The sequence below is a fragment of the Lissotriton vulgaris genome, chromosome 7, assembly GCF_964263255.1.
Source record: "Lissotriton vulgaris chromosome 7, aLisVul1.2, whole genome shotgun sequence".
Taxonomy (NCBI): Eukaryota; Metazoa; Chordata; class Amphibia; order Caudata; family Salamandridae; genus Lissotriton; species Lissotriton vulgaris.
The window spans coordinates 1,128,480,085-1,128,499,289 of record NC_141695.1 but is presented as its reverse complement, the minus strand read 5'-3'; positions in this window follow the sequence as shown (position 1 = coordinate 1,128,499,289).

Here is a 19,205-nt window from a genome sequence, read left to right as displayed (position 1 = left end):
GGAGTGGAGTGGCCCGAAGTTCCAGCCAACTACCGGCCAATTTCCTTGCTGCCAGCGTTGGCCAAAGTTGGGGAAAAGATCGCCTTCCGCCAATTGAACACCTTTGTAGAAACATCTAATGCCCTTCATCCGGCTCAGTCCGGATTTCGTGCTGCTCACAGCACTGAATCGGCTTTGGTGGAAATTTCAGAGGCCATCAGGGACTGTTTGGACGCAGGCGGTCTCTAGCTTGGCTCTTGAGTGGCTGACTTCTTTTCTTTCTTTTCAGACTCAGCAGGTTTGGATGCCTCTGTTTGAGTCATCCGCCAAGCTTCTTGACACCAGAGTGCCCCAGGGATCAACTTTGAGCCCATTATTGTTTAATGTATATGTGACACCTCTGATCGTTTTGGCTGAACAATTGGGTGCCAAAATAATAGCCTATGCCGGTGACACACAGCTGTTGTTCACCTGGCCGGCTACGGACCTGGATGTTGCCCCTGCCCAGACTTGTCTCTCCTCAGTTTTCACCTGATTAGCTGACGCCCAGTTAAAATGCAACGAAGATAAAACCGAAATCCTTCTGTATGGGCAGTTTCCTTCAGACTTTAAAGAATCCCTGTGGCCCGTGGACTCTCCCTTTTCTAGACCCATGGGTAACCCTGCAAAAAATTTCGAGTGTGGTTTGAGGAGGACTTAAAATTTGAGGCCCATATTAAAAAACTTACCCGGGGGTGCTTCGCCACCCTTGTGGCTCTTCGGAATTTTTTCCCTCTTCTACCTAGAACGGCGAGAGAAACAGTGGGGAGAGCACTTATTCTCTCTCGCCTGGACTACGCCAACGCCCTGTTTTGTGGCTCCACGGCATATCTGACTAATCGTCTTCAGATAATCCAAAATGCGACGGCCAGACTCCTTTTTAACATCTCAAGGAGGACTAGTGTCCGTCACCACTTGCGGAGTCTACATTGGCTTCCGGTGGCTCAACGTATTATCTTTAGGACCCTTACTCTCACCCACAGTGCCATCTATGATCAAGGTCCCCTCTATCTGAGGAAACGCTTTTCTTTCTACCTTCCCAATCGGTCCTTGCGCTCTGCCACCCAATTTCAGTTGGCGGTTCCACGATTCAAGTGTTCCCGTTTGGGTGGACTATCCATTGTGGTTAAAGCAGCTGTGGCCTGGAACTCTCTACCTCTGAACCTTCGGGCTAATCAGAACTATTCTCTCTTTAAAAAAGCACTCAAAACTCATCTGTTTAAAATCTCAGCTTAATTCTTTTTTTTTCAAGTAGCCCCTGTCTTGCTGCAACACCCCCTCGCGCCAGGATACTCCAGTAGTAATTGAGCGCGCTATAAAATTTTATATAACATAACATGTTGTGGTGTAGAGTGGCAGAGTGGCATAAAGTGGAGTAGTGAAGTAGAAAGGAGCAGTTGTTAGAGTAGTGTGGAGTGAAGTGGTGTGGAGTGGCATAGAAGGAGTTGTGTTGAGTGTTGTAGTGTTGAGTAGAGTGGCATAGAGTATAGTAGAGTGTCGCAGTGTGCCACTAAGTAGAGTAGAGTGTGGCAGAGAGTAGTGGCATAGAGTGGAGTAGAGTGTCATAGACTGGAGGGGTGTAGAATTTCATAGAATGTGTTAGAGTTGAGTACAGTGGAGTGGCGTAAAGTGGACTGTCATAGAGTGGAGGAGAGTGGACTGGAATAGACTGGAGAGGTGTAAAATAGAGTAGATTAAAATGTCATAGATTGGAGTGATGTGCTGTAGAGTGGAGTGGTCTGTCGTAGAGTGGATTAGAGAGGAGTGGCATAGAATACAGTAAAATTTTGTATAACTGAGTGACATACAGTGGAATGGCGTGTCGTAGATTAAATCGGAGTGGCATGTTATAGAGTGTCTTAGAGTTGAGTGGTGTGTCATTGGGTAGAGTGGTGTGGAGTGTCATGGAGTAGAGTATTGCAGGGTGGAGTGGCATTTTGTACATTGGTGTGGTGTGTAACAGAGTAGAGTGGCGTGGGGTGGAGTGGAGTTGCATGTCATAGAGTAAAATGGAGTGGAGTGTCATAGATTGCTGTGGCATACAGTATCTTAGAATGAAGTCATAGAGTGATGTGAAGTGCCGTAGAGTTGAGTGTTGTAGATTGGAATGGAGTGGCATGTCATAAAAAGGAGCAGCATGCCGTGGTGAAGAGTGGAGTGATGTAAAGTGTTATGACATGTTGTAGGATAGAGTGGAGTAGTCAATCATAGAGTGGCATGTTTTAGAGTGTCTTAGAGTGTAGGGGTGTAGAGTGGAGTGGCATGTGGTCGAGTGGAGTGGTGTGTCATAGAGTGGAGTTGAATAGAGTGTCGTAGAGTGGAGGGGTGATGTGTGTCATAGAGTGGAGTAGAGTAGAGTAGAGTACAGTGGAATGGCATAGAGTGGAGTGTGGTACAGTGGCATAAAGTGGAGTAAAGTGTCATAGGGCAGAGCCAAGAGACATAGGGTAGTTCAGTAAGGTATCATAGAGCTGAATGGCAAGTTGTAGAGCAGAGAGGAATGGCGTGGCATTGAGCCAAGGAGATTGGCATGAAGTGGAGGGGCTGAAGTGGTGTTGCATGGCGTGTCAGAGTGGAGTGGTGTGTCAAAGATTGGCATTTCCCAGAGTGTTTTAGAGTGGGGTGGTATAGAGCGAAGTGGCGTAGGGTGGAGTAGTGGAGTGTAGAGTAGAGTAGAGTGGAATATTGTAATATATAGTGGCATGGCATAGCATAGAGGGAAATGCATGGAGTGGAGTAGAGTATCATAGGATGACATACGGTGGAGTAGCGTGGAGGAGAGTGGCATAAAGTGGAGCAGAATGTTGTAGAGTATAGTGGTATTGATTAGAGTAGAGTACCGTAGCGTGGAGTGTCTTGGAGTAGAATTTAGTTTAGTAAAGTGTGATGGAGAGGAGGGGAGTGGCGAAGCTTAGAGTGGAGTAAAATGTCATAGAGTAGAGCAGCATGTCTTAGAGTGGAGTGGTGTGTCATACAATGGAGTGTTGTAAAGTTGAGTGGAGGGGCGTGGAGGTACATGTCATGTAGTGTCTCTTGTCAAATATAATTAGATACCACAGTACTTTCTAGATAATTTTATGGAAGTACTGTAGTACATCATAAACTTTAAAAAAAATATCTAACTCAATAAAAATACTTTTCCTTAACTCTACAGACTTTCCTAAATCTCCTCATTTAGTTCTTTGCATTGCAAAAACAGTAGTTAGCTATATTTCATGTAAAAACAAAGAACAAATATAAACTTTTTTTAAACAATGTGGATGCTTTTTCATTTTGCAAGGGTTTTGATAATGAATTTCATCATTGCCACGCATCGTGGTATAGCACGATAGGACCATGGTGGATGGCGGCCCAATAGATCACTATGATGTTATCCCTTATTACTTAAATACAACTGAACCAATTTAGAACAAATAAGACAAAGGATCATTTCCACACCATAATCTATATTCCTGTCAAATTTCGTGAAAATCCATTCAGCCATTTCGCTGCTATGTCTGTCTAAAAAGTCTGTGGATAGCTCCCAGGTGTAAAAACATTTTTTGTGACCCCCATTTTTTCAGTGCACGCTCTTAACAAATCACCACTAAACTTTGCATCATCCACCAATGCAGACAAAAGAATAGATTTGCAAAGTTTTAAAGTCAAATGGTCACACAGTTATTGGCCAACAAAAATCTGAGAAATTCCTATCTCTTAGAATCCTAACTATAACTACAGAATGGATAATATATATATGAATTTTATACATATAATTTCAGCTAAAAAAAGGTTGTTTTTTCTGTGAACTAATATGTAGAAAATTCACGAATTATAATTTACTGAACCTTGCGGCTCCATTATGCACTGCTTATGACCTCAAATAATACATCACTCATGATATGTTAAATTGCATCAATGATGATATCTCCCATAAAGTCATTGCTGACATCTCCAATGATGACATCACTGATAACCTCATCCAATCTTTGTGACAGCATCCTGTCATATCCTGTGCCCAATTTTCTATCACCAACCACTTTCTTGACAGTTCCCCCTCAAATTTTCAAGGAAGGAGCTGAGGAGCCTGAACTTAGGGCCTGAATACATCACCTAGACTCGTGGTGGGGGTGGTCTGTCCACTGCATTACAACTTCAAAACTGGTTTTGGCAGTAGACCACTGGATGCGCCAGGGAACAGTCATTCTCTGGCGGTGGCGGTGCAGCACCACAATGTAATATGCTGAGCGGGACAAGCGCAGTCCCGCTCAGCATATATTACGAGTTACTCGACCACCAGCCATTTCATGGGGGGGGAGCCCCGCCATGAAAAGGCTGGCAGTGGTGGAACAAAGGTGCCCTAAAGGGCCCCATGGGGGCACATTCCCTGCTTGTATTACCCCAAAGTTCCAGCACGGTGTGGACAACACTGTGCTGGAACTTCTTTGCCGTTCTCATTGCGGTGCCATTTTTCCAGGCACTCCCATGGGAAAGACGTATGACCTTTGGCTCCTCCGCTTAGGCAGAGGAGCATTGGCCCACTGCCTTGATGCAGCAAAAGAAAGGAAAAAATAAAATGATAATAACATATTCTTATTATCATTTTATTTCGTCCTTCTGCTGCAGCAGCTGGTGTAAGGGGGCAAGGCAGGGCTGAAGAGCAGGGGAGGAGGGTACAAGCCTCCTCAGTGTTCAGTGACTGTCCAGTCGGCCCTGTCAGGCCACCCAAAACATGAATGCACCTTTTCCCTTTTCTCCATTCAGGCTGCATTACAGCCTGCACGGAGAACATGCCCACCCCTCCAGACCCTGACTGAGCGCCGTGTCACGGCATTGCAGCGTTGTGATTGGCTGTGTTAATGTCAGTAGAATTAGTTAGATAATAGCAGATGTTTGAATAGTGTTGTTTGCTTCCATTGCATAAAAGTTTTTTAGACATAGTAAAGCTGCATAATATTAGTGCAGTGACATTTGCTGTTTGTCCTCTTTTGTAGTAGCACAAAATTTGCACCCTACATTGCAGACAGGTTTTCGAGCGAGGTGTAGCACTGACGGCGTTGTGACCATAGTTCTGGTTGGAACATGCTGCTTTGCTAAACATGACATGCCAGAGGCTCTTAGACTTTTGGATCTTTTGGCAGCATTTGATATCTTAGACCACCAGTTGCTAGTATAGCGCCTAGATGTCTATGCTGTCAGAGGCACCATTCTTACCTAACTTAAAAGTCATGTGGAGTCACTTTTTTAAGTTGGTGGTAACTGCCGTAGCCAGAGGACTACCTCCTTTCCCATTGGCCAGATAGAGGGAGCAGGAGCGCAGCACAGAGCAGCTCAGTGCCGTATTCACTGTACGGCAAAAAGACCATTACGGAGGTCTGAGCAGGTTGCACTATATGCACAGTATGCTGATGTATGTATTCTAATTGTCTGCTCTAGGTGCTCCTTTCCCGGCGGGAAGCTGGGGCGGGGGGGGCACGGAGGGCATGGTGTGAAAGTAGTGTCTGCAGGGCGAGTGAGAGACTCAGATGTTGGGCAAGCAGGGAGCGCTAAAGAATGGGGCCCAAAGAGGGCCCAGTAGCCCTCCCGTAGGGCTACGCATCTGCTCCGCTGCTGCTCACACTTGCAGCCCTCCGGCCCGGGTTCAAATTGCACCAACCACTAGGCTAACTGCTTCCGCCTCCCAGGCCTGGTGCCACTGTACCTAATGCATTGCAAGCCAGATGCACTCTCACCACTCTCTCACTGTGTGGCTTTTTGGTCACCATTGGTCTCTCTATGGCCTCCTTATGCCACTGTGTCACTCATCCACTGGTTGGCTGAAGACAAGAAGGGCACATGTACTTTGCGTCATTCCTTCGGTCGCTGCTAGCAGGAGAACACAGATGCGGGGGATCCCTTAGGGTAAGGCACATATTTTTTAATTACCAAAATAAGGGACAGGAGAGGTACATTGTGTCGTTCGTAGGTAGCCTACGTTAATTGCCCAAAAAAGCGACGGGAGAGGTACATATTAATTTTTAAGGGGCCGGAGAGGTACATTGTGTCGTTCTTTTGTTAGCAAGAAAAGGAACATTGTTGCCCTCGTTAAATTAACAAACAAGCATTTACAATCCAATGGTTTCGCCTTTGGAAAAGTTAGAGCTATTGGCATTGTAAATGACAAAATTTGTATTTATGTGTTCGTTTTGTCATTTACATTGCCATTAGCTTAATCTCTCGCAATGTGAGACCTATTGTACTCTACGGACGAGCTCAGCAGACAGCAATTACTACCACACACACACCCAGAGCCACACACACACACACACCCAGAGCCACACACACACCCAAAGCCCCACACACACCCAGAGCTCCCCCCACACACACACACCCAGAGCCCCACACACACACCCAGCCAGAGCCCCACACACACACACTCACCCAGAGCCCCACACACACACACCCACCCAGAGAGCCACACACACACACCCACCCAGAGCCACACACACCCACCCAGAGCCACACGCACCCACCCAGAGCCACACACACACACCCAGAGCCCCCCCTACACACACACACACACACACACCAGGCGAAACCTAAAAAGTATAACAAATGAAAATGCAGAAGGAATAGGCAATATACAAAATGTACAACCTCTTTTTACAAACTACTGTAGCAGAACCACAACAGTGCTAACCTGAACATTACAAAAAAAGTGCAGTCTATTCTACGGACTGAAAATCACTTTAAATGCTTTCGACTGTCTCATGGAAAGAATATAAGAAGTGTGTACACAAAATCACAAATTGAAGGAAAGCAACGTTGGGCTGTTCTTTAAAAAAGTATGGGAGGCTCCATGCATGCATCTGTGTTGTCTCTGGCCAATGTGTGTTGTAATAGCAGGGGATCATCACTAAAAACGTGCCCATCACGCCATAAATAGGCCTACAAACTTCTAAAAAAAAAAAACGGCCCTTATACTGATCTGTCAGACCAGCCAATCGGGCTAGTCCGATCCTTGTGGTCTGTGTACACGGATTGAGACTGGGCCATGTGGTCAGGTGGCACTTGAACCTGGAGCCTCTGTCTGCAGGGTCACTGTTCTACCCTGGCCCCTGGCTTGATGGAGGCATCATAGACGGTGGGGCTTCCGGAAGTGGCAATCCATGAAATGGGAAGAAGGGCTGGCAGACTGTCAACAAGGGTGTGTGGGCAGTGATGTAGAAAGAGCTTCATGGGCACTAGTTTAAGGAAGAAAATTGGCCCCCTCACATACATTTGTAATAAAACATTGGCACTAATGGAGGTGAAGTTGACCCCTCATGCCCACGGGTCCTGGCATAAATAAGCCCCTGCTGGTGTGCTCCGCTGCTCTGATGTGCACCCTTCCTGAACCGTGCGCTATTGGATACTATTTGCAGGAGCCCCTTCGTATTGGCTGGTAGTCAGCTAATCAACCATGCCGAACGTAATCTAGGCACTGCTCGGTGAGGGAGGGAGACCAGCCAGTCAGAAAGATGCTATTGCGTCTGAGCGTCTTGTGAGCACCATCACTGTACCAAGCGAGGACCACCGGAAGAGAGGCAAGGTGCCCCTTCGTCAACGGGTCTCACGCTTGCAACTGCAGCTCTGCGGGGCTGATGGTAGCCAGCAGCTGCCACAACAGACACCAAGTCAAACAACTCCCTTTCTTCCCTGCTTCCGCTTCAATGCGAAGTGGACGCATTTGCTACCTTTTCATTGGGGTAGGAAAGGGCCCACGGACAGCGGGAGGGGGCTGGTGAACGGGCTCACGGACAGCGGGAGGGGGGCGGGTTAACAGGCACACGGAGGCGAAACCTAAAAACGTAAAACAAACGAACAGACGACATTAGACGGGATACACGAGACGAGTAAAAAGACGAGCCAAAATAAATCTCAAATAAAAAAAATATCTGTTACAAGCATACTGTGCAAACACAAACATTCACAACACGGAGCCAAATTATAAACAAAATGCTGCTTACCTGATCGAAAATAACAACAACTTCCCTGCAGCATAAATCTTGCCGACCACTCCGGCTAAAGGCACTTCCAAAAAAACCGAAAACAACACGGGAGAAAAAAAAAACGCCCACAGCCGCATGACGTGGGAAAAGGGTCAGGATGAGAAAAACCTCGCCGGAACGCCCACGAATCGCCTTGGACCATGATTGACAGATCTCACTTCCAATGGCTAGCCTCCATTTATGGAGCTAGCCAATGGAAGTGAGAGGCGTGACAAAGGCACCACACTCTTCTCAAAAGTTTTCGCCTGCGCGAATGCTGCTGCGCAGCGGACGCCAGGCGAAACCTAAAAAGGAACGGAAGCATAGCAAAGATAGATATATAACGATAGATCAATAGGGGGAGGAAATATGCTACGTTTGATTTTCAACTAGTTATTGCTAATTACTTCTTGCAAGGAAATGCTAAAAAATTTAAAAATGCCACAGCTTGTTAACCTTTGCGTTATTTACATTATGATTACACTGGTTACACCTTAGAAGTAAATGCACAGAAATGTTGACACATATTGCGGACATTGTCTGGATACGAAGAGTGTGATGAAGACTGAGCAAACACGATTAGGGGCATGTTGGGTTTTATGGCATACTTGGGAGGGGGGTTCATTAGAACATTGACTTTTGGTTTCAAAGGAGTTTGATGCAATCATGGATTTATGTGCAATCTTGGATGGGGAGCGTAAACATACACTGCAATTAACATTTCACAATTTCTTCGTATATTGGGAAATCCCGTTTTTACTTTTAACCATAATCAGGTACTGCCACTAAAAAACGAACCCGCCACACACAAAGACCTAGTTTTGCAGTAGCGGCATTCCAGGGAGTTTACGAGCACCATAGGCGTTGTAATGGCGTACAATTTATCAGTGTGCAATCTAATGGGTTTCGCAATAGGGTAAACGGCATTGGCGATGAAACGCCATGCGTTGGGTAAACTTGCATTGTTACAGTCTTTGAGATGTCGGAATTGCATTGTAAAAGCACGCGTTGAAAACGTGTGCGATGTACTATCATACATCCGTGTTTAGGTGCCAGATATTCATTACACATTTCAAATAAAAAGTCTCCAAGACAGATTTTGCACAAAACAATTACAATGGTGTTTTATTTTTCACATAAAACACAACATTTGGCATAAATTAATAAAAACATTTCAAAGCTAATTTGATGGGTGTGCCTGGTTTTGTCCAAAGAGATTATCAATCTGTGGATGGATTCCTGCTACTGCAATCCTGAGGTTGTGCTCCACTGCCAGTCGTGAGTGGCACTTAGTCTTCATTATCCCAACTGATAATTTGTCCACATGGCAGTGATTAGCAAATTAGGTAACTCAGCCACTAGACAACATAACCTGGACCCTGATCCTGGTAGAAAGAGATTATTTTTTACACTATGAAGCAAGAGGATCAAAAAAGGACAGTTTATCTTCTTGGGCTCACCTGGAGTAGTCTATTCCCTTCGTTCCTCACTGTTTCCTAGAGGTGTGCGCAGCCTCTGTGTATTATCAAGGTGAGGAAAGCCTAGCATCGTGTGTGTCTTTGTTCTCCCAGGTTCCTGTCAAGGAATGTTCTGGGGTGCCCTACTTTCTGAAAAAGCAGTAAAACAAAGATAATTGGATTAGTAGCTAGTGTGAAGTGAAACACACTTCCTTGAAGCCATGCATATCCCACAATAGGCAGGGAATTGGGAATTCATACTTAAGCCTGCCATCCCAGTATATATATAGAATGACATCCCTCAAAAAAGCAGTCCCCAGCAATGGACAGGGGAAGAATTCTAAGTTCCAGGGCAGTTATCCCCCTTCTCAGGTCATGAACATAACTTAAAGTCCTGCCACAACACAGTGAGATGAGCTTGAGAAGGCTTGAGGCATCGATTGGAGGTATGTGTATAGCGAGAAACTGCTTAGAAAAGTGAACCACAACCCAGCGGCCTGAAAAAGAAATGGAGTTGTGCGGGGAGAATTGAGAAACACCACCCGGGCATGGAGAGCAACATCATTGCTGAAATGTCACGTCCACAGTTGTAAGAAGATTAATTCCTGTGCCTGTAACCCAAAGTACATATAGCAAACAATGTCCCACTAGGTAACAGTAGCAAAGACAGTTTAGAAAAATGCATACAAAATGTATTACAAGGAAGGAAAGCAAGGAGTCTCAGTACATTTTGTGAAAAGGTTATTAATCACCAGTTTACATGAAAATGGGAAGCACAGTTAGGTAGCAGCACTGTACATGAAAACATTCATGGAGCAACCCAATGGGCACTTGGTGACAATGTGATAACAAAGTGAAGGTGACGACGCAAGTGAACGTGGTGAACAGCGTGGTCGGCGCGAAGTGATAAAAAGCAATGACACATAGGCTCTACATTGAGTGTATAGAATTAAAATGTTCAGATTCGGCACAGTTCTGAGCCTATTGGTAGTGCGCCGTAAAATCGCGCTGTGTTTGTCGACGGCGTTTCGATCCTCTGTGAATCGGGATCCTCTTCAAGACAGGGTTGCCGTTGATTTGAAGTGCTTAGGTCCGGGAACGCTGACAAGAAGGGGAAGCCAGTCGTCCAGCGGTGGTGGGCCCAGGCGATCAAGGATGAAGCAGTGATCCTGGGCTGGAGGGTCCGGTCTCGGTGGATCAAGCCCACGAGGCACCTGAGTCAATCTGGTGCTGGAGCCGAATGAATCCAAGGCGATGGTTTCCACGGAGAGTTAGTGGGTGTAACCCAAAGTACATCATCAAGGATAATCCCATGGCAGTGCCAGTTATCAGACCAGAAAGGGATGCCAATTCATAAGTCACTCAAGTATTCTTCAAGAATGGAAATCAATCAATCAATCATTTCTAAAGTGCGCTAAATACCCGTGAGGGTCTCAAGGCGCTTGGGGGAGGGGGGGGGGGGGTGCTACTGATCGAAGAGCCAGGTCTTGAGAAGTCTTCTGAAGGCCAGCAGGTCCTGAGTCTGTCGTAGGCTGGTAGGGAGAGCGTTCCAGGTCTTGGCGGCGAGGTAGGAGAAGGATCTTCCACCGGCGGTGACTTTCCGGATACGAGGAACTGAGGCAAGGGCGAGGTTGGCTGAGCGGAGGCTTCGGGTGGGGGTGTGGAAGTTGAGTCGGGTGTTGAGGTATGTGGCTCCGGTGTTGTGTAGTGCTTTGTGTGCGTGGATCAGGAGTTTGAAGGTGATCCTCTTGTTGACAGGGAGCCAGTGGAGGCCTCTCAGGTGGGGTGTGATGTGGCTGCATCGGGGGACGTCCAGGATCAATCGTGCCGAGGCGTTCTGGATTCGTTGTAATCGTTTCAGGAGCTTGGTCATTGTTCCTGATTAGAGGGAGTTTCCGTAGTCGAGTCTGCTGGTGACGAGGGCCTGGTTGACGGTTTTTCTCATGTCGGGGGGATCCATTTGAAGATCCTGCGGAGCATTTGGAGGGTGTTGAAGCAGGACGGGGAGACAGCATTGACTTGTCTGGTCATGGAGAGGGTGGAGTCGAGGATGACCCCCAGGTTGCGTGCGTGGTCTGTGAGTTCTGGGGCTGAGCCTAGTGATGTGGGCCACCAAGAGTCGTCCCAGGCTGATGGGGTGGGTCAGAGAATGAGTACCTCCGTCTTGTCTGAATTCAGCTTCAGTCTGCTATCCTTCATCCAGTCGGCTACAGCCTTCATTCCTCTGTGGAGGTTGGCTTTGGTGGTGTGGGGGTCTTCGGTGAGGGATATGATCAGCTGGGTGTCATCGGCGTAGGTGATTATGTTGAGGTTATGTTGTTGTGCGACGTGGGCGAGCGGCGCCATGTAGATATTGAACAGCGTCGGGCTGAGGGAGGACCCCTGTGGGACGCCGCAGATGATCTCGGTGGTTTTTGAGCGGAAAGTTGGGAGGCGGACGCTCTGGGTTCTGCCAGAGAGGAAGGATGTGGTCCAGGCCAGGGCCTTCTCTTGAATTCCGGCGTCATGGAGGGATGCTGATAGGGTTCGGTGGCAGACTGTGTCAAAGGCTGCTAATAGGTCCAGGAGGATGAGGGCGGCTGTTTCTCCTTTGTCCATCAGCATCCTAACGTCGTCAGTGGCGGCAATGAGGGCGGTCACGGTGCTGTGGTTGCTGGGAAACCCGGATTGGGAGGGGTCTAGGATGTTGTTGTCTTCGAGGTAGCGGGTGAGCTGTTTGTTGACGATCTTCTCTGTCACTTTTGCTGGGAACGGGAGCAGGGAGATAGACCGGAAGTTCTTGAGGCCCTTGGGGTCCGCCTTGGGCTTCTTCAGAAGGGAGTTGATCTTGGCGTGCTTCCACCTTTCCGGGAAGGTTGCTGTCTCGAAGGAACTGTTGATTGTTTTCCGAAGGTGGGGCGCGATGGTTGTGCTGGCTTTGTTGAAGACGTTGTGAGGGCAGGGGTTGGAAGGGGATCCGGAGTGGATGGAGTTCATGGTTTTGATGGTGTCTTCATCGCTGACGTGGGACCAGGCAGTCAGGCAGCTGGTGCGGGTGGTGGTCGCAGGGGCGTTGTTGTCTAGGCGGTCCTTGAAGGAGGTCCTCTTGGTGGGTCTGATGAGTTGGTGGTGTCTGCGGGTGGTACTCTTGTGGGCTGTGTGGCTGTCTGGTGTTCGGTCGTGGAGCAATTTCTTCTCCAGCTTCCAACAGGTGCGCTTGGAGATCCGGAGGTCTTCGGTGAACCAGGCGACTTTCTTGTTGGTGTGGTTGATTGTGGAGGTCTTGAGAGGGGCGAGGGTGTTGGTGCAGTCGTTGATCCATTGTTTGAGGTTGGTCGCAGCGATGTCTGGGTCGGTGGAGTTGGTGGGTGGTCTCAGGGCGAGAGTGGTAGTCAGTTGGTCTTTGGTGACCTTGCCCCAGCAGCGGCGTGGTAGCTGTTGGGTGCGGTGGTGTGTGGTGGGTTTCCTGAAGGTGAAATGGACGCATCTGTGGTCGGTCCACTGGGGTTCGGAGGTGTGGTTGAAGAAGACGTAGGGGCTTGTGGTGAAGATGGGGTCCAGCGTGTGTCCGGCAGCATGGGTGGGTGTCGTCACAAGCTGTTTGAGTCCGAGGTTGGCGAGGTTGTCGATCAGGGCGGTGGAGATAGCGTTGTTGTTGTTCTCGAGGTAAAAGTTCAGGTCCCCGAGGAGGATGTAGTCCGTGGAGGCAAGGGCGTGGGTGCTGACGAGGTCGGCGATGGTGTCGCTGAACTGTGGTTGTGGTCCGGGAGGTCTGTAGACGAGTGTTCCTCTGAGGGTGGTGTTGGGGTCGGTGTGGATCTGGAAGTGCATGTGCTCGGCGGTGGTGAGGGTGTCGTCCTTGTTGGTCGAGACTCTGAGAGTGTCCTTGTGGATGATGGCGATTCCCCCTCCCACTCCATTGGTGCGGTCTCTGCGGGAGATCTTGTCGCCCTGTGGGATGGCTATGGCGACGTCTGGTGCTGAGGTAGCGTTCAGCCAGGTCTCCGTCAGGAAAGCGACTTCGGGGGCGGTGGAGTCTAGGAGGTCCCAGAGTTCGATGGCAAGCTTGCGAGCGGAGCGGGTGTTGAGGAGGATGCAGCGGAGGTGGTTGGGTTCTCTGGTTGGTGGTTTGCTGGGCTGGATGCTGGTGAATCTGCAGTTCCAGCAGGCGAAGGGTCCTTGGGTGCGCTTTGGGGTAGCTCAGTAGCAGGGGTGGCCTCGTCCGGTGTTGAGTGCGCGGAGGGTGCTGGAGTCATAGTGCAGTCTGGTGTTGCGGGGGCGCGGGGTCCAGGGGTTCTGGCGCTGGGCGCGGTCCAGGCGCGGACGGGCGCAGTTGGCCTTGCCTTTGGCGTGCCCACTGCGCGCATCCTCTGCGCTTCAGCGTGGTGACCTCCATATGAGGCGAAGAGGGAGGGAGGAGCAGCTGAGAGGCGGAACGAGGGGGGCCAATGGGCGAGGGACACGAGGTAAAAGGGGGCGGGGCAGCAGGGGAGCAGCGGCGGGGAGGTGGGGCGGGGGGCACGGAGGGCACGGAGGGCAATGGCGGGAAAGGAGCGCCTAGAGCAGACAATTAGAATAAGTACAAAAAATGAAAAGAGACAAAATTACAGGATGGGGAAAGGAGACAAGGTTATACACAGTGAGAGTGGCAGTCACCAGGGGCGACGAACCCTCGGTCAGCGGCAGCAGCGGGGTGACACGGGAACCCAGGAGGAGCGGTGCGGCGTGGGGAGTGACCCGAGGTCAGGTGCCGCACGGTGACCTCCATAAGAGGCCAAGTGGGAGGGAGAAGCAGCTGGGAGGCGGGAGTGGGGAGGCCAGTGGGCGAGGGACAAGAAGCAAATTTGGGCGGGCTGCAGGGCAGCAGCGGCGGGAAGCAGGGGCGGAGGGGCACGGAGGGCAATGGTGCAAAAGGAGCGCCTAGAGCAGACAATTAGAATAAGTACAAAAAAATTAAAACAGACAAAATTACAGGATGGGGAAAGGGACATGAGGTAAAAGGGGGCGGGGCAGCAGGGGAGCAGCGGCGGGAAGCTGGGGCGGGGGGGGCACGGAGGGCACGGAGGGCAATGGCGGTAAAGGAGCGCCTAGAGCAGACAATTACAATAAGTACAAAAAATGAAAAGAGACAAAATTACAGGATGGGCAAAGAAGACAAGGTTAGACACAGTGAGAGTGGCAGTCATCAGGGGCGGCGAACCCTCGGTCAGCGGCATCAGAGGGGAGACACGGGCACCCAGGAGGAGCTGTGCGGCGTGGGGAGTGACCCTAGGTCAGGTCACACTCACTGCCGTGCGGTGACCTCCATAAGAGGCCAAGTGGGAGGGAGGAGCAGCTGGGAGGCGGGAGCGGGGGGCCAATGGGCAAGGGACACGAGGCAAAAGGGGGCGGGCTTCAGGGGAGCAGCGGCGGGAAGTGGGGCGGGGGGCACGGAGGGCAAAGCGCGAAAGGAGCACCTAGAGCAGACAATTAGAATAAGTACAAAAAAATTAAAACAGACAAAATTACAGGATGGGGAAAGGAGACAAGGTTAGACACAGTAAGAGTGGCAGTCACCAGGGGCGGCGAACCCTCGGTCAGCGGCAGCAGCGGGGAGATACGGGCACCCAGGAGGAGCGGTGCGGCGTAGGGAGTGACCCGAGGTCAGGTCAGACAGAGAAGACTACTGACCAGGCATATGCCCAAGTAATGATACCCCAGTGCTAGAGGATCCAGGGGATGCATATAATGACCAAACAGATAGACCTGAACCCATCCACCCTGATGCTAAAATTAAACCTGTAGGGATCCAGCAGGTGGGAGAGTGGAATTAGTACTACTTAAGACATATGCATGAACGGGCCTATTGCTTCAGGTCAGTGCATGAGATTCAACTGGGAAATCAAACCTCAAAAAATCATGTCTTTATGTTTGAGCAAAGCTTGATGCATATAGCACTGGTGGAAAGAATATTTAAAAAAATGAATACCTTACAGATGTGCCATTTCATAGGGAGTGAGTGTTGTATCTAGTGTGAAGGGTCTATTTGGTGACCTGATGATATCTGCATAACTATATCTGGCAGAGAGGCTTGTCACAGATAGTTGCAGATTCGTAAATTGTATTTAGGCAACTAGATCAGTAAGCTTATTAAACAAAAGAAACATCAGAGGATGGTGAGCCGTAGAGCAAGACCATTAGCAGGCGTTTAATAAACCAGTTTGTAATTTGCCTTTTTCACTGAAACAACAGCAAAAAAATGGAGCACTTACAAAATTTTGTAATATACATTTTGCAGTTTAATATAGCATAAACATGACAAAGGGTATTGTAGCTCTTTTCAGGAGCATCTTTTACATTACAGAGGGACACGTTCCATTTTTGTTGACACAGGGAGATGACGTGATTTGCCCAGAATCACAGAACACTGAGCAGAGGCCTAGAATTGAACATGGTTCCCCAGCTTCAAAGTCAGCAGCTCTGTTTGTTACGCCACATCCTTGCTCCTAGACAAGATAGCAGGAAAAGGGGTGCAACAAATCATGCTTTCTGACAAAAATAAAAAAAAACAGTGATTATGTGGTGTATGGCCAAGTGCCACCAGTAGGAGGCCATACTCATTGTTCTAAGAAGACCTAGGGGATATCTACATTAGGCACATATGTGTTATAAGTGATTCAAGGGGATATATATATATATATACATATGTATATATATATATATATATATATATATATATATATATATATATATATATATATATATATATATATATATATATATATATATATATATATATGCAGAAAAGAAGGTTGCCCTCAGAGAGAAGCCACACACAGCAGGGTTACTGCACACCACTCAGCAGGTGGCAGTGAGGTCGTCAGAGCGCATACGGTCCAAGCGCCAAACGCGTTTCAAGCTCCTGCGAGCCCTTGATCACTGGCAATATGGAGGCAGACAACAGGGATAAGAACAGCTGATTTTATTTGGAGTCCTGCCCCTGTGGGCGTGTACAATAAGGCATGCTGGTCCAAGTAGTCCAATATTAACTGCCACACTCGAACTCCTGAGTTCTTTAACCAAGTGGATGCTGTCTCTGCCCCACAAACATGATAAATATCCAAATACGGTGGAGCGCATGTAGGCACTGTCAGCCGCTGCCAATGTAACTGCGAGTGAGGCCCCCGCTGTACCAGCGTGTGCTCGTGTTTCTTGAGCACACAGGATCCGCTTAGCAGGCGTCGGGGCTTCTCGCGGCCGGACCAGCCGCTAACATGCAGAAAAGAAGGTTGCCCTCAGAGAGAAGCCACACACAGCAGGGTTACTGCACACCACTCAGCAGGTGGCAGTGAGGTCGGCAGAGCGCATACGGTCCAAGCGCCAAACGCGTTTCAAGCTCCTGCGAGCCCTTGATCACTGGCAATATGGAGGCAGACAACAGGGATAAGAACAGCTGATTTTATTTGGAGTCCCGCCCCTGTGGGCGTGTACAATAAGGCATGCTGGTCCAAGTAGTCCAATATTAACTGCCACACTCGAACTCCTGAGTTCTTTAACCAAGTGGATGCTGTCTCTGCCCCACAAACATGATAAATATCCAAATACGGTGGAGCGCATGTAGGCACTGTCAGCCGCTGCCAATGTAACTGCGAGTGAGGCCCCCGCTGTTCCAGCGTGTGCTCGTGTTTCTTGAGCACACAGGATCCGCTTAGCAGGCGTCGGGGCTTCTCGCGGCCGGACCAGCCGCTAACATGCAGAAAAGAAGGTTGCCCTCAGAGAGAAGCCACACACAGCAGGGTTACTGCACACCACTCAGCAGGTGGCAGTGAGGTCGGCAGAGCGCATACGGTCCAAGCGCCAAACGCGTTTCAAGCTCCTGCGAGCCCTTGATCACTGGCAATATGGAGGCAGACAACAGGGATAAGAACAGCTGATTTTATTTGGAGTCCCGCCCCTGTGGGCGTGTACAATAAGGCATGCTGGTCCAAGTAGTCCAATATTAACTGCCACACTCGAACTCCTGAGTTCTTTAACCAAGTGGATGCTGTCTCTGCCCCACAAACATGATAAATATCCAAATACGGTGGAGCGCATGTAGGCACTGTCAGCCGCTGCCAATGTAACTGCGAGTGAGGCCCCCGCTGTTCCAGCGTGTGCTCGTGTTTCTTGAGCACACAGGATCCGCTCAGCAGGCGTCGGGGCTTCTCGCGGCCGGACCAGCCGCTAACATGCAGAAAAGAAGGTTGCCCTCAGAGAGAAGCCACACACAGCAGGGTTACTGCACACCACTCAGCAGGTGGCAGTGAGGTCGGCAGAGCGCATACGGTCCAAGCGCCAAACGCGTTTCAAGCTCCTGCGAGCCCTTGATCACTGGCAATATGGAGGCAGACAACAGGGATAAGAACAGCTGATTTTATTTGGAGTCCCGCCCCTGTGGGCGTGTACAATAAGGCATGCTGGTCCAAGTAGTCCAATATTAACTGCCACACTCGAACTCCTGAGTTCTTTAACCAAGTGGATGCTGTCTCTGCCCCACAAACATGATAAATATCCAAATACGGTGGAGCGCATGTAGGCACTGTCAGCCGCTGCCAATGTAACTGCGAGTGAGGCCCCCGCTGTTCCAGCGTGTGCTCGTGTTTCTTGAGCACACAGGATCCGCTTAGCAGGCGTCGGGGCTTCTCGCGGCCGGACCAGCCGCTAACATGCAGAAAAGAAGGTTGCCCTCAGAGAGAAGCCACACACAGCAGGGTTACTGCACACCACTCAGCAGGTGGCAGTGAGGTCGGCAGAGCGCATACGGTCCAAGCGCCAAACGCGTTTAAAGCTCCTGCGAGCCCTTGATCACTGGCAATATGGAGGCAGACAACAGGGATAAGAACAGCTGATTTTATTTGGAGTCCCGCCCCTGTGGGCGTGTACAATAAGGCATGCTGGTCCAAGTAGTCCAATATTAACTGCCACACTCGAACTCCTGAGTTCTTTAACCAAGTGGATGCTGTCTCTGCCCCACAAACATGATAAATATCCAAATACGGTGGAGCGCATGTAGGCACTGTCAGCCGCTGCCAATGTAACTGCGAGTGAGGCCCCCGCTGTTCCAGCGTGTGCTCGTGTTTCTTGAGCACACAGGATCCGCTTAGCAGGCGTCGGGGCTTCTCGCGGCCGGACCAGCCGCTAACATGCAGAAAAGAAGGTTGCCCTCAGAGAGAAGCCACACACAGCAGGGTTACTGCACACCACTCAGCAGGTGGCAGTGAGGTCGGCAGAGCGCATACGGTCCAAGCGCCAAACGCGTTTCAAGCTCCTGCGAGCCCTTGATCACTGGCAATATGGAGGCAGACAACAGGGATAAGAACAGCTGATTTTATTTGGAGTCCCGCCCCTGTGGGCGTGTACAATAAGGCATGCTGGTCCAAGTAGTCCAATATTAACTGCCACACTCGAACTCCTGAGTTCTTTAACCAAGTGGATGCTGTCTCTGCCCCACAAACATGATAAATATCCAAATACGGTGGAGCGCATGTAGGCACTGTCAGCCGCTGCCAATGTAACTGCGAGTGAGGCCCCCGCTGTTCCAGCGTGTGCTCGTGTTTCTTGAGCACACAGGATCCGCTTAGCAGGCGTCGGGGCTTCTCGCGGCCGGACCAGCCGCTAACATGCAGAAAAGAAGGTTGCCCTCAGAGAGAAGCCACACACAGCAGGGTTACTGCACACCACTCAGCAGGTGGCAGTGAGGTCGGCAGAGCGCATACGGTCCAAGCGCCAAACGCGTTTCAAGCTC